Source organism: Oncorhynchus nerka, unplaced genomic scaffold (assembly GCF_034236695.1).
Source record: "Oncorhynchus nerka isolate Pitt River unplaced genomic scaffold, Oner_Uvic_2.0 unplaced_scaffold_1151, whole genome shotgun sequence".
In the NCBI taxonomy this organism is placed as follows: domain Eukaryota; kingdom Metazoa; phylum Chordata; class Actinopteri; order Salmoniformes; family Salmonidae; genus Oncorhynchus; species Oncorhynchus nerka.
Genome location: NW_027040184.1, coordinates 124,923 through 141,223, shown reverse-complemented (window position 1 = coordinate 141,223; position 16,301 = coordinate 124,923). Strand labels below are relative to the sequence as shown.

At 46.4% G+C, this 16,301-nt stretch overlaps 1 pseudogene; it reads left to right on the top strand.

Moving 5' to 3' along the window:
- LOC115127810 (G protein-coupled receptor kinase 4-like) overlaps positions 1 to 16,301 on the top strand; it is a 38,786-nt pseudogene that overhangs the window by 348 nt on the left and 22,137 nt on the right.

The following is a 16,301-nucleotide window of genomic DNA, read 5'->3' as shown; positions in this document are numbered from 1 at the left end:
TTTCTCTCTCTCTCTTTGTCTCGCTCTCTGTCTGTTTCTCTCTCTCTTTGTCTCGCTCTCTGTCTGTTTTTTCTCTCTCTCTTGTCTGCTCTCTGTCTGTTTCTCTCTCTCTCTTTGTCTCGCTCTCTGTCTGTTTCTCTCTCTCTCTTTGTCTCGCTCTCTGTCTGTTTCTCTCTCTCTCTTTGTCTCGCTCTCTGTCTGTTTCTCTCTCTCTTTGTCTCGCTCTCTGTCTGTTTCTCTCTCTCTCTGTCTCGCTCTCTGTCTGTTTTCTCTCTCTCTCTTTGTCTCGCTCTCTGTCTGTTTCTCTCTCTCTCTTTGTCTCGCTCTCTGTCTGTTTCTCTCTCTCTCTTTGTCTCGCTCTCTGTCTGTTTCTCTCTCTCTCTTTGTCTCGCTCTCTGTCTGTTTCTCTCTCTCCCTCAATTTCCTCTCAACCCCCCCCCCCTCCTTTTCCCGCTTCCTCTGCTAGCTCCCATGAGAAAGGACTGGGCCTGAGTTTGGGCATGCAGATGTGGGGGGGGGGGGGGGGCCTGGGCCTGGGAGTCTTGGGGGGCCTGGGAGTCAGAGGGCTGGTAATGAGAGAAAGAGAGAGAGGAAGTGAGAGGGGAGAGAGGGGGGAAAGAATGAGAGAGAGAGAGAGAGGTGGAGAGAGAGCTTGGGAGGGATGGGGCATGAGCGCTGGAAGGGGAGCCTGTCAGAAAAACATCTGCCCCTCCTCCTCCATGCACCCTCTCCATGAGGTTAAACCCACGTCAGAGGCCTGTCCCCTGGGTAGGTGGACTAACACAGGCCCAGGCTTGTGTCCCGGCCCCTGGAGGTGTCTGAGAAATGGAGAAAAAAAAACACTGCTTGTTTAGTGAACACCAACATTAGTCTGTAAACCATGTCCATGTTCGGTCACCTTGGTTCACAGACCGACCGATGCATCGTGAACTGAACAGTGGTGTTAGTCTCGGCCCGAATGGCTCTCTGTTCCTATTGGCCGGTGGCCATTTTGTTTCTCTGACTGTGTTATTGTCGGTGACATCATCATATGGGGACATCATGCTGTGGTGTTGTAGTTCTATGGAGACATCATGTTGTAGTTCTATGGAGACATTATGCTGTGGTGTTGTAGTTCTATGGAGACATCATGCTGTGGTGTTGTAGTTCTATGGAGACATCATGCTGTTGTAGTTCTATGGAGACATCATGCTGTGGTGTTGTAGTTCTATGGAGACATCATGTTGTGGTGTTGTAGTTCTATGGAGACATCATGGAGACATGATGGGTGTTGTAGTTCTATGGAGACATCATGTTGTGGTGTTGTAGTTCTATGGAGACATTATGCTGTGGTGTTGTAGTTCTATGGAGACATCATGTTGTGGTGTTGTAGTTCTATGGAGACATCATGTTGTAGTTCTATGGAGACATCATGCTGTGGTGTTGTAGTTCTACGGAGACATCATGTTGTAGTTCTATGGAGACATCATGCTGTGGTGTTGTAGTTCTATGGAGACATCATGTTGTGGTGTTGTAGTTCTATGGAGACATCATGTTGTAGTTCTATGGAGACATCATGCTGTGGTGTTGTAGTTCTATGGAGACATCATGGTGTGGTGTTGTAGTTCTATGGAGACATCATGTTGTAGTTCTATGGAGACATCATGTGTTGTAGTTCTATGGAGACATCATGCTGTGGTGTTGTAGTTCTATGGAGACATCATGCTGTGGTGTTGTAGTTCTATGGAGACATCATGCTGTGGTGTTGTAGTTCTATGGAGACATCATGCTGTGGTGTTGTAGTTCTATGGAGACATCATGCTGTGGTGTTGTAGTTCTATGGAGACATCATGTTGTGTTGTAGTTCTATGGAGACATCATGCTGTGGTGTTGTAGTTCTATGGAGACATCATGCTGTGGTGTTGTAGTTCTATGGAGACATCATGCTGTGGTGTTGTAGTTCTATGGAGACATCATGCTGTGGTGTTGTAGTTCTATGGAGACATCATGCTGTGGTGTTGTAGTTCTATGGAGACATCATGCTGTGGTGTTGTAGTTCTATGGAGACATCATGCTGTGGTGTTGTAGTTCTATGGAGACATCATGACATCATGTTGTGGTGTTGTAGTTCTATGGAGACATCATCTATGACATCTGTGTGGTGTTGTAGTTCTATGGAGACATCATGTTGTAGTTCTATGGAGACATCATGCTGTGGTGTTGTAGTTCTATGGAGACATCATGCTGTGGTGTTGTAGTTCTATGGAGACATCATGCTGTGGTGTTGTAGTTCTATGGAGACATCATGTTGTGGATGACAGTCAGTGGTGTTGTAGTTCTATGGCCCTGACATCAGCTGGATGTATGGACTGTGGTGTTGTAGTTCTATGGAGACATCATGTTGCTGTAGTTCTATGGACATCAGTGTTGTAGTTCTATGGAGACATCCTGTACCAGCTGGTTCTATGGAGACATCATGCTGTGGTGTTGTAGTTCTACCAGGAGACATCATGCTGGATGTTGTAGTTCTATGGAGACATCATGCTGTGGTGTTGTAGTTCTATGGAGACATCATGCTGTGGTGTTGTAGTTCTATGGACATCATGCATGTTGTAGTTCTATGGAGACATCATGCTGGGTGTTGTAGTTCCATGGAGACACATCTGTAGGAGACATCATGCTGGTGTTGTATGGAGTCAGTTCTATGGAGACATCAGTTGTAGGTTCTATGGGGTGCCTGTAGGTTTACGGGGTGTTGTAGTTCAATGGAGAGTCATGGTGTGGTGTTGTAGTTCTATGGAGACATCATGCTGTGGTGTTGTAGTTCTATGGAGACATCATGGTTTGGTGTTGTAGTTCTATGGGACATCATGCTGTAACAGTTCTATGGAGACATCATGCTGTTGTAGTTCTATGGAGGTGAGTGCCAGTTCAGAGTAGGTGGTGTTGTAGTTCTATGGAGACATCATGCTGTGGTGTTGTAGTTCTATGGAGACATCATGCTGTGGTGTTGTAGTTCTATCAACATCATGGTGGTGAGTAGACAATCAGTGTCTCATCCTGTGGTGTTGTAGTTCTACCAGTAGCCCTTACCAGCTGGATGTAGCCAATCAGTAGGGTTGTACTATGGATGATGGAACATCCACAGTGTCAGATCAGGCCCTGTACCAGGTGGATGTATGGAGAAAGGTTCTATGGAGACATCAGTGTCTAGTTCCTATGCCAGGCCCTGTAGATCAGCTGGATGTATGGTAGGTTTCTAAACAGTGTCGGATGAGGAAAGGCCCGGTGCCTGGGGACATCAGTAGTTCTAAACTAATCTGTACCAGGGTTGTAGGTGGTAGTTCTATGGACAGTGTGATGAAAGTCAGTTGTAGTTCTACCAGGGGTGTAGGTTTCAAATCTGGATGAGGATCAGTGTGGACAGTGTAACAGTGTCTCAGGGTACCAGGCCCTGTACCAGCTGGATGTATGGACAGTGTAACAGTGTTTCCCCTACCAGGCCCTGTACCAGCTCGCCCGGATGAGGAGGAAGGACTGTGGAATCAGAATGTTGGTAAACGTTCTTCAACAACGGGGTGAGTAGCCAATCAGAGTAGGTTTACGGGGTGAGTAGCCAATCAGAGTAGGATACGGGGTGAAGTAGCCAATCAGAGTAGGTTTACGGGGTGAGTAGCCAAGTAGGTTTACGGGGTGAGTAGCCAATCAGAGTAGGTTTACGGGGATGAGGAAAGGCCAATCAGAGTAGGTTTACGGGGTGAGTAGCCAATCAGAGTAGGTTAACGGATGGTGAAAGGCCAATCAGAGTAGGTTTACGGGGTGAGTAGCCAATCAGAAGGTAACGGATGAGGAAAGGCCCGGTAGCCAATCAGAGTAGGTTTAACGGGGTGAGAAAGCCAATCAGAGTAGGTTTACGGGGTGAGTAGCCAATCAGAGTAGGTTTCTTCACTAACTGATGATGAAAGGCCCGGTGCAGATCAACGGGGTGAGTAGGTTTCTAAACTAACTGATGATGAAAGGCCCGGTGCAGATCAACGGGGTGAGTAGGTTTCTAAACTAACTGATGATGAAAGGCCCGGTGCAGATCAACGGGGTGAGTAGGTTTCTAAACTAACGGATGAGGAAAGGCCCGGTGCAGATCAACTGGGTGAGTAGGTTTCTAAACTAACGGATGAGGAAAGGCCCGGTGCAGATCAACGGGGTGAGTAGGTTTCTAAACTAACGGATGATGAAAGGCCCGGTGCAGATCAACGGGGTGAGTAGGTTTCTAAACTAACGGATGATGAAAGGCCCGGTGCAGATCAACGGGGTGAGTAGGTTTCTAAACTAACGGATGATGAAAGGCCCGGTGCAGATCAACGGGGTGAGTAGGTTTCTAAACTAACGGATGAGGAAAGGCCCGGTGCAGATCAACGGGGTGAGTAGGTTTCTAAACTAACGGATGATGAAAGGCCCGGTGCAGATCAACGGGGTGAGTAGGTTTCTAAACTAACGGATGAGGAAAGGCCCGGTGCAGATCAACGGGGTGAGTAGGTTTCTAAACTAACGGATGATGAAAGGCCCGGTGCAGATCAACGGGGTGAGTAGGTTTCTAAACTAACTGATGATGAAAGGCCCGGTGCAGATCAACGGGGTGAGTAGGTTTCTAAACTAACTGATGATGAAAGGCCCGGTGCCAGATCAACGGGGTGAGTAGGTTTCTAAACTAACTGATGATGAAAGGCCCGGTGCAGATCAACGGGGTGAGTATGTTTCTAAACTAACTGATGATGAAAGGCCCGGTGCAGATCAACGGGGTGAGTAGGTTTCTAAACTAACTGATGATGAAAGGCCCGGTGCCAGATCAACGTGGTGAGTAGGTTTCTAAACTAACGGATGAGGAAAGGCCCGGTGCAGATCAACGGGTTGTCATCGTATTCTACAACAGCTGATTGAAACTAACACTGGAGAAGTGGGTTCATGTTTGTCGGTGTAATTCTAATGATAGTTGCTGGTTGGAAACACAGTCAACTCAACATGTAATTAATACCCTTATTGAACTGTTTAATACCGTTGAAATGCTGTCCTCTTCTGTCTTGCCAGTCAGCAAGCAACAATATTAACATGATATTTGAAATGTAATGATAAATGTCTATGATATATATATATATATATATACACACACACACACACAGTGCTTTGGGAAAGTATTCAGACCCCTTGACTTTATACATTTTGTTACGTTACAGCCTTGTTCGAAAATGGATTCAATAGTCCCACCCCTCATCAATCTACACACAAAGACCGTATAATGACATCACAAACACCGCATAATGACATCACAAACACCCCATAATGACATCACAAACACCCCATAATGACATCACAACACCCATAATGACAAAGCAAAAACAGGTTTTTAGACATTTTTGCTCATTTCTTAAAAAGTGTAAAATTGGAATATGACATTTCCATAAGTATTCAGACCCTTTACTCAGTACTTTGTTGAAGGACCTTTGGCAGCGATTACAGCCTCGAGTCTTCTTGGGTATGACGCTACAAGCTTGGCACACCTGTATTTGGGGAGTTTCTCCCATTCTTCTCTGCAGATCCAATCAAGCTCTGTCAGGTTGGATGTGGAGCATCGCTGCACAGCTATTTTCGGGTTCAAGTCCGGCCTCTGGCTGGGCCACTCAAGGACATTCAGAGACTTGTCCCGAAGCCACTCCTGTGTTGTTTTGGCTGTGTGCTTAGGGTCGTTGTCTTGTTGGAAGGTGAACCTTCACTCCAGTCTGAGGTCCTGAGTGCTTTGGAGCAGGTTTACATCAAGGATCTCTGTACCTTTCTCCATTCATCTTTCCCCTTGATCCTGACTAGTCTCCCAGTCCCTGAAAAACATCCCCACAGCATGATGCTGTCACCACCATGCTTCACCACAGGGATGATGCCAGGTTTCCTCCAGACGTGACGCTTGGCATTCAGGCCAAAGAGTTCAATCTTGTTTACATCAGACCAGAAAATCTTGTTTCTCATGGCCTGAGAGTCATTTAGGTGCCTTTTGTCAAACTCCAAGCGGGCTGTCATGTGCCTTTTACTGAGGAGTGGCTTCCGTCTGGCCCCTCTACCATAAAGGTCTGGTTGGTGGAGTGCTACAGAGATGGTTGTCCTTCTGGAAGGTTCTCCCATCTCCACAGAGTAACTCTAGAGCTCTGTCAGAGTGACCATCGGGTTCTTGGTCACCTCCCTGACCGAGGCCCTTCTCCCCCGATTGGTCAGTTTGGCCGTGCAGCCAGGAAGAGTCTTGGTGGTTCCAAACTTCTTCCATTTCAGAATGATGGAGTCCACTGTGTTCTTGGGGACCTTCAATGCAGCAGAAATGTTTCGGTACCCTTCCCCAGATCTGTGCCTCGACACAATCCTGTCTCGGGGCTCTACGGACAATTCCTTCGACCTCATGGCTTGGTTTTTGCTCTGACCTGCACTGTCAACTGTAGGACCTCATATCTGTGTCTAATTTTCAATAAATGTGCAAACATTTATAAAAACATGTTTTCACTTTGTCATTGTGGGGTTTTGTAAGTCTCTCTGCTAAATGACAAAAAATGAAAATGTAAAACGTGTGTTTTTGTATCTATATATATATTTTTTCCATTTTGAATTCAGGCTGAAACAACAGAATGTGTAATAATTCAAGGGGTATGAATCCTTTCTGAAGGTATATCAGTTCATTAATAAATCCATGTATTCTCTCTCTCCGTCTAGTCGGCAGCCCATCTGCGAGATATACCTCAGGAGTTGGTAGGGGAGTGTCGTGAGAAGCTGGAACAGACGCCCTGCAAGGAACTCTTCAACGACTGCTGCAAGTATGTCTGTCTTCTTATTGGTCGAAACACCTGTCCATCAGGCTGTCACCTGGCATTCATTGGTCAGCTCGCCTGTCAATCAGGGTATCACCTGGCATTCATTGGTCAGCTCGTCTGTCAATCAGGGTATCACCTGGCATTCATTGGTCAGCTCGCCTGTCAATCAGGGTATCACCTGGCATTCATTGGTCAGCACACCTGTCAATCAAAGAGCTACATATAATTAAGTTGTCTGGCTATTGTATCTGGGGGGCCATTTTAGAATGACATTTAACTGAATCCTAATGCCAGAGATGAAAAGGTGAAGCGAGGGAGAACTCAACAAGCAAAGAGTTTTTCTATGGAGGTCAATGAGAGAGAGGGTGGAATTTGGTTATATATAAAAAAAAATGTAATGGTTTATTTGCTACGTGTGGCTTATTTGATCAAATAAATGTTTTTTTTTTGGTAATACTTCGATTGTTACGAGTGAACTGGTATAAGATACGTGATATCCTGGAAACCTAGAGGGAAAAAACAGTACGTTGGAGTTGTGCCTGGTGGTCACTAGTTACCACAGCCACAAAGTCATAAACCCTCCCTATTTCTACAATTTCTCTTCGTAAAATGTGATTTTAAACTTAACCACACTGCTAACCTTATGCCTAAATCTAACCTTAAATAAAAACAAAAATTGTTTTTATGAATTTTTACGGTATAGCCAATTTATACTTTGTGGCTGTGGTAACTAGTGGAAACCGGTGTGCCTGTTGTTCACGTGCGTATCCGCCCTCTCATTGGCTAGAATGGTCCCACCTGATCCGCCGTCTTATTGGCTAGAATGATCCCACCTGATCCGCCCTCTCATTGGCTAGAATGGTCCCGCCTGATCTGCCCTCTCATTGGCTAGAATGGTCCCACCTGATCTGCCCTCTCATTGGCTAGAATGGTCCCGCCTGATCTGCCCTCTCATTGGCTAGAATGGTCCCACCTGATCTTTCCTCCTCCCAATGTAGTACTTGATAAACAAAAACAGCTGAACGAGATTTTTTACGAAATTCTTGGAATGTGTTGTAACCCCATTTGGAGAAGATGTGATGGATGGAGGATTTGGCTTTTCAACGGGTCCTGGCTCCTGGCTTTGTGTGTTTGGCAGGGATGCCCAACCCTGTTCCTGGAGAGCCATCGTAATGTAGGTTCTCTTACAACCCTAATCTAGCGCTCCTGATTCTAATCATCAGCTTGTTTTTAAGATTAATCAGGTTAGTTCAAACCTACAGGAGGGTTTCTCTCCAGGAACAGGGTTGGAGTTAAAACCTACAGGAGGGTTTCTCTCCAGGAACAGGGTTGGAGTTAAAACCTACAGGAGGGGTTTCTCTCCGGGAACAGGGTTGGAGTTAAAACCTACAGGAGGGGTTTCTCTCCGGGAACAGGGTTGGAGTTAAAACCTAAAGGAGGGTCTCTCTCCAGGAACAGGGTTGGAGTTAAAACCTACAGGAGGGGTTTCTCTCCGGGAACAGGGTTGGAGTTAAAACCTACAGGAGGGGTTTCTCTCCGGGAACAGGGTTGGAGTTAAAACCTACAGGAGGGTTTCTCTCCAGGAACAGGGTTGGAGTTAAAACCTACAGGAGGGGATTCTCTCCGGGAACAGGGTTGGAGTTAAAACCTACAGGAGGGTCTCTCTCCAGGAACAGGGTTGGAGTTAAAACCTACAGGAGGGTTTCTCTCCAGGAACAGGGTTGGAGTTAAAACCTACAGGAGGGTCTCTCTCCAGGAACAGGGTTGGAGTTAAAACCTACAGGAGGGTCTCTCTCCAGGAACAGGGTTGGAGTTAAAACCTACAGGAGGGTTTCTCTCCAGGAACAGGGTTGGAGTTAAAACCTACAGGAGGGTTTCTCTCCAGGAACAGGGTTGGAGTTAAAACCTACAGGAGGGTCTCTCTCCAGGAACAGGGTTGGAGTTAAAACCTACAGGAGGGGTTTCTCTCCGGGAACAGGGTTGGAGTTAAAACCTACAGGAGGGTTTCTCTCCAGGAACAGGGTTGGAGTTAAAACCTACAGGAGGGTCTCTCTCCAGGAACAGGGTTGGAGTTAAAACCTACAGGAGGGTTTCTCTCCAGGAACAGGGTTGGAGTTAAAACCTACAGGAGGGTTTCTCTCCGGGAACAGGGTTGGAGTTAAAACCTACAATACAGGAGGGTTTCTCTCCAGGAACAGGGTTGGAGTTAAAACCTACAGGAGGGTCTCTCTCCAGGAACAGGGTTGGAGTTAAAACCTACAGGAGGGTTTCTCTCCAGGAACAGGGTTGGAGTTAAAACCTACAGGAGGGTTTCTCTCCGGGAACAGGGTTGGAGTTAAAACCTACAGGAGGGTTTCTCTCCAGGAACAGGGTTGGAGTTAAAACCTACAGGAGGGTCTCTCTCCAGGAACAGGGTTGGAGTTAAAACCTACAAGAGGGTCTCTCTCCAGGAACAGGGTTGGAGTTAAAACCTACAGGAGGGTCTCTCTCCAGGAACAGGGTTGGAGTTAAAACCTACAGGAGGGTCTCTCTCCAGGAACAGGGTTGGAGTTAAAACCTACAAGAGGGTCTCTCTCCAGGAACAGGGTTGGAGTTAAAACCTACAGGAGGGTTTCTCTCCAGGAACAGGGTTGGAGTTAAAACCTACAAGAGGGTCTCTCTCCAGGAACAGGGTTGGAGTTAAAACCTACAAGAGTTTCTCTCTTGTCAACTGAGGCTGCAGTTAGGATGTTTCTGAAACTTTTTTAAGACACAAACTGTTTAGCGAGTTATGAAGTGTGTGTGTGTGTGTGTGTGTGTGTGTGTGTGTGTGTGTGTGTTGGAAAAAGCTCAACTCTGTCACAGTAATTATTATGAGTGATCTGGCACCTGGAACAGTATTAAACACACACACACACACACACACACACACACACACACACACACACACACAGTGGTGCCAAATGGACGTGAGCAGCAGGAGAGGGCATCCGGACGCCTGGCATGGGCACAACAACGGCCTCAGTGTTCACACACACACACACACACACACACACTGATTTGCAGGTGTCATAGTTTCCTGCTCTCAGCCCCAGAGCCAATAGAGGGGACACATCAGAGACGCACTACATGGCCAAAAGTATGTGGACACCTGCTCGTCGAACATCTCATTCCAAAATCATGGGCTTTAATATGGAGTTGGTCCCCCTTTGCTGCTATAACAGCCTCCACTCTTCTGGGAAGGTTTTCCACTAGATGTTGGAACATTGCTGCTATAACAGCCTCCACTCTTCTGGGAAGGCTTTCCACTAGATGTTGGAACATTGCTGCTATAACAGCCTCCACTCTTCTGGGAAGGATTTCCACTAGATGTTGGAACATTGCTGCTATAACAGCCTCCTCTCTTCTGGGAAGGCTTTCCACTAGATGTTGGAACATTGCTGCTATAACAGCCTCCAGTCTTCTGGGAAGGCTTTCCACTAGATGTTGGAACATTGCTGCTATAACAGCCTCCACTCTTCTGGGAAGGCTTTCCACTAGATGTTGGAACATTGCTGCTATAACAGGGAAGGCTTTCCACTAGATGTTGGAACATTGCTGCTATAACAGCCTCCACTCTTCTCTGAAGGCTTTCCACTAGATGTTGGAACATTGCTGCTATAACAGCCTCCACTCTTCTGGGAAGGCTTTCCACTAGATGTTGGAACATTGCTGCTATAACAGCCTCCACTCTTCTGGGAAGGCTTTCCACTAGATGTTGGAACATTGCTGCTATAACAGCCTCCACTCTTTCCACTAGATGTTGGAACATTGCTGCTATAACAGCCTCTACTCTTCTGGGAAGGCTTTCCACTAGATGTTGGAACATTGCTGCTATAACAGCCTCCACTCTTCTGGGAAGGTTTTCCACTAGATGTTGGAACATTGCTGCGGTGACTTGCTTCCTTTCAGCCACAATATCATTAGTGTGGTCAGGCACTGATGTTGGGAGATTAGGCCTGGCTCACAGTCGGGGTTCCAAAGGTGATCGATGGGGTTGAAGTCAGGACTCTGTGCGGGCCAGTCAAGTTCTTCCACACCGATCTCGACAATTTAGTGTAAATTGGACTGGACTGGAAGTTAGGATTCGTCCCCAAAAAGTTTCCAGAGCTTATTCCCAGTTGAACAATCATCCCTTATTCCTAATGGGAAAAACACGCACATGCAGTAATCAGACTTTATGAAGAATACACACACAGGTATATAACCTACTTCTGTCTCTCTCTCTCTCTCTCTCTCTGTCTCTCTCTGTCTCTCTCGCTCTCGCTCTCTCTGTCTCTCTCGCTCTCTCTCTGTCTCTCTCGCTCTCTCTCTCTCTCTCTGTGTGTCTCTCTCTCCCTGTTTCTCTGTGTGTGTGATAACTTAAAGTTCAAACAGTCAGAATGGGGAGGGAATCTCTCTCTGACGTACCAGGGTTCTCCCTCGGGACAACTGGAATCGCGGAACACCGTTTGGAGCAGGGGAACGTTACTTTGGAAAAACAATTATTTTCTCAGTCTGGGTTAGAGACATGAGCTGGGGCAAGAATTTGTTTCTCTCTCTCTGTCTCTGTGTGTGTGTGTGTGTGTGTGTGTGTGTGTGTGTATGTATATGTGTGTGTGTGTGTGTGTGTGTGTGTGTGTGTGTGTGTGTGTGTAAACGCGCACATATTCGTATGTGAGTGGCTAGAAAATAGGTTTTGTGTTTCTAGTTTTAAACAGTTTACTACAGTTCAGCTTGAAGGGGTTATGACAGTTCAAATAGGCAGTATAGTATATTTATATATATATATATATATATATATATTTATAAAATAGTATATCAGTATATTTACACTGAACAACAATATAAATGCAACATGTAAAGTGTTGGTCCCATGTTTTACGAACTGAAATGAAATATCCCTGAAATGTTCCATACACTATAAAAAAGCTGATTTCTCGTACATTTTGTGCACAAATTTGTACAATAAAAGGCCACTTTAAAATGTGCAGTTTTGTCACACAACCCAACGCCAGGTTTTGAGGGAGCTTGTATTTGGCATGCTGACTGCAGGAATGTCCACCAGAGCTGTTGCCAGAGAATTAAATGTTCATGTGTCCACCATACACCACCTCCGTCTCTACCATAAGCCACCTCCAATAGCCGTCTTCTGGTTAAAGACACCATGATTAGCACTAAGATACAGAATGAACATTTTCTGTTGTGTTTTGGGGGGGGGTCTGAAGTGATGTGTGTTTCTCTCTCTCTCTCTCTCTCTCTCTCATATGCTCTTATAATTCACACACACACACACACGCCTGGCTGGGTGTGATTTTTCCAGAAGGACCTCCCGTTGTTTCTGAAGCATTTCTCAGAATTCCAGTTTCCTGGTTGAACTGTCTGAATGTTCTGGAATGTTCTGCCGTTCAGACATAGATCATATTTCACGCTTCTTTTCGTTTTATCCTCTCTGTTCTGGAGCTTTCAACAGGGCACATGGATACACACACACACACTCAGGCAGGAACACACACACACACACGAACATTCACGCACGAACACACACACTCACGCACGAACACACACACTCCCGCACGAACACACACATTCGCACATGTGCACAAACAGATGAAAACAAGGTGTCTGTTTTTGATAGTGTGTGTGTGTGTGTGTGTGTGTGTGTGTCTATAAACCTGAACATCCAGAGGGAAGGTTAGAAATGGTTGATGAAAGGTTAGGGATGGTTAATATAAGGTTAAGGATCGTTGATATAAGGTTACAATGTGTTGATTAAAGGTTAGTGATGGTTGATTAAAGGTTTGGATTGGTTTGAAGATGTTATATCTAAAGTTGTGGTCCAAAAGGTTTGGGGAGACAGAATGGTGCTGAGTTTGGTTTGGTTGGAGAAAGTGGATTTTAGATTTGGTTGTAATGGGGGGGGGGGGGGCCTGTCTCGGATATGTTTAACACAGTGTTTTTTCTCTCTGTCTCTCTCTTTCTCTCGTTCTCTCTCGTTCTCTCTCTCTCTCTCATTCTCTCTCTCATTCTCTATCTTGTTCTCTTTCTCTCGTTCTTTCTCTCTTTCTCGTTCTCTCTCTCTCGTTCTCTCTCTCTCGTTCTCTCTCTCTCGTTCTCTCTCTTGTTCTCTCTCTCTCTCGTTCACTCTCTCTCGTTCACTCTCTCTCTCGCTCTCGTTCTCTCTCACACTCTCGTTCTCTCTCTCTCTCTCACACTCTCGTTCTCTCTCTCTCTCGTTCTCGCTCTCTCTCGTTCACTCTCTCTCTCTCTCTCTCTGTTTCTTTCTTTCTTTCCTCCAGTATTGTTCGGGAGTACCTGAGTGGCGCTCCGTTCTCGTCCTACCAGGAGACGATGTACTTCTCTCGCTTTCTGCAGTGGAAGTGGCTGGAGAGGTGAGAGGTCATGAGTCAGTCAATCTGTGTTTCTTCTTCTCTCTCACACAGGGTTCTCTTTCTTCTTCTCTCTCACACAGGGTTCTCTTTCTTCTTCTCTCTCACACAGGGTTCTCTTTCTTCTTCTCTCTCACACAGGGTTCTCTTTCTTCTTCTCTCTCCTACAGTCAACCAGTAACCTTCTGTGTGGTAACTAAACACCATCTCTCTCTCTCCTACAGGCAACCAGTAACCAAAAATACCTTCAGGCATTACAGAGTACTAGGAAAAGGTGGATTTGGTGAGGTGAGTGCTTTTTTGACCCGAGTGAGGTGACTGTTTGACCCCGAGTGAGGCGACTGTTTGACCCCGAGTGAGGCGACTGTTTGACCCCGAGTGAGGCGACTGTTTGACCCCGAGTGAGGCGACTGTTTGACCCCGAGTGAGGCGACTGTTTGACCCCGAGTGAGGCGACTGTTTGACCCCGAGTGAGGCGACTGTTTGACCCCGAGTGAGGCGACTGTTTGACCCCGAGTGAGGCGACTGTTTGACCCCGAGTGAGGCGACTGTTTGACCCCGAGTGAGGTGACTGTATGTTAATTCACATGAATGTGTGTAACCTTAAGAATGTGTGCGTGTGCTAACTTGTGCAAGTGTTTCCATACTTCTGTGTGTGTTAACCATTCCTCCTCTCCTCTCCTCTCCTCTCCTATCCCCTCCCCTCCTCCAGGTGTGTGCCTGTCAGGTCCGGGCCACTGGTAAGATGTACGCCTGTAAAAAGCTGGAGAAGAAGAGAGTGAAGAAGAGAAAAGGTGAAGCCATGGCACTAAACGAAAAACGCATTTTAGAAAAAGTTAACAGTAGTTTTGTAGTAAGTACTTTTTTCTTATTCAAACTAAATTTACCTGATTATGTTGTCTCTGCCTTGGTCTCTGTCTCTCTCTCTATCTCTCTCTCTCTGTCTCTCTCGCTCGCTGTCTCTCTCTACCTGTTTGTCTCTCTCTCTCGCTCGCTGTCTCTCTCTACCTGTTTGTCTCTCTCTCTCTCTCTCTCTCTCTCTGTCTCTCTCTCCTCTCTCTCTGTCTCTCTCTGTCTCTCTCTCTCTCTCTCTCTGTCTCTCTCTACCTGTTTGTCTCTCTCTCTCTCTCTCTACCTCTGTCTCTCTCTCTGTCTCTCTCTCTCTCTCTCTCTCTCTCTCTGTCTCTCTCTCTCCTCTCTCTCTCTCTACCTCTGTTTGTCTCTGTCTTTGTGTGTGTGAGTCTGTGTTCTATGTTTGTGTTAAAATGCTCTGTCATCATAAATCAATCCTTCCTTCCTTACTGTACTGGACTATGTGATGCAACTTTTCCACTGGTCTTAAATCAGTTCTTAAACCAGTACTTTCTAGATTAACATCTTGGTAACTTTCCCAAAGACTCCCGTGGAGGATTCTGTTTTTTCCCCCAGCGTTTTTCCCCTCCAAAATCCTGTTATCTGGGGTTTTCCCAGAAGGCCTGGGATCTTTTTTTGGGAAGGTTACCGGGATTTTTCATCCCCAATCCTGTAAGGCAACTCACCACTGAGTCTTAACCTGACCTGAAATCAGATTTAAATCAACTCACCACTGAGTCTTAACCTGACCTGAAATCAGATTTAAATCAACAACATACTGACATGAGGTGTGTGTGTGTGTGTGTGTCTGTGAGGTGTGTGTCTGTGAGGTGTGTGTCTGTGAGGTGTCTGTGAGGTCTGTGTCTGTGTGTGTGTGTGTGTGTGTGTCTGTGTCTGTGTGTGTGTGTCTGTGAGGTGTGTGTGTCTGTGAGGTGTGTGTGTGTCTGTGAGGTGTGTGTGTGTCTGTGAGGTGTGTGTGTGTGAGGTGTGTGTGTGAGGTGTGTGACTGTCTCTGTGTCTGTGTGTTTGTTTGTATGTCTCAGTGTGAGTGTGTGTGTGTGTGTGTGTGTGTCTGTGTGTGTGTCTGTGAGGTGTGTGTGTGTCTGTGAGGTGTGTGTGTGTGTGTGTCTGTGAGGTGTGTGTCTGTGTGTCTGTGTGTGTGTGTGTCTGTGAGGTGTGTGTGTGTCTGTGAGGTGTCTGTGTGTGTGTGTGTGTGTGTGTGTGTGTGAGGTGTGTGTCTGTGAGGTGTGTGTCTGTGAGGTGTGTGTCTGTGAGGTGTGTGTGTGTGTGTCTGTGAGGTGTGGTGTGTGTGTGTGTCTGTGAGGTGTGTGTGTGTGTGTGTGTGTCTGTGAGGTGTGTGTCTGTGTGTCTGTGAGGTGTGTGTGTGTGTGTGTGTGTGTCTGTGAGTGTGTGTGTGTGTGTGTGTCTGTGAGGTGTGTGAGGTGTGTGTCTGTGTGTGTGTGGTGTCTGTGTGTGTGTCTGTGAGGTGTGTGTCTGTGAGGTGTGTGTGTGTGTCTGTGAGGTGTGTGTCTGTGAGGTGTGAGGTGTGTGAGATGTGTGTGTGGTGTCTGTCTGTGTGTGTGTCTGTGAGGTGTGTGTGTGAGGTGTTTCCGTTCTGTCCCATCTGGCTGAGTTCTCTCAGGTGTTTGATCAAAGAGGAGGGAATCCCAGACGTTGTAATGATTGATGGAAGAGACATGAAACTGGCCTTGTGTGTTTATCTAACATTGTTGGAACGGACGAGGAGAGGATGTTTGTGTTTATACTTGCTTATGCATGTGTATGTTTGTTTATGTGTGTTTTGTGTTTTTGAGTTCCTACATAGGATGACACACACACACACACACACACACACACACACACACACACACACACACACACAGCTGAAGAGGGCCTTGTACACCTGGAATGGGCAGACTGCCATTTCACTGCAGTGTGTGTGATTGCTTTTCTACAGTATATCTGTGTGATTGTGACTCTCTCTGACTCTCTAGCTGTGTGTGTGTGTGTGTGTGTGTGTGTGTGTGTGTGTGTGTGTGTGTCAGCTGCAGGCGATGGCTCTTCATGCTCCTCTACCTAGGAGAGAGAGAGGCTCTGTTGCTTAGCAACACTGACCAAACAGCAGAGGCAGAGAGAAGTCAAGCACTCTCAAAAAAACTTTCTGTCTCTCTCTGTCTATCTCTCTCCTCTCTCTCTCTCTACTCTATTCTCTCTCTCTCTCTTTCTACTCTCTTCTCTCTCTCTC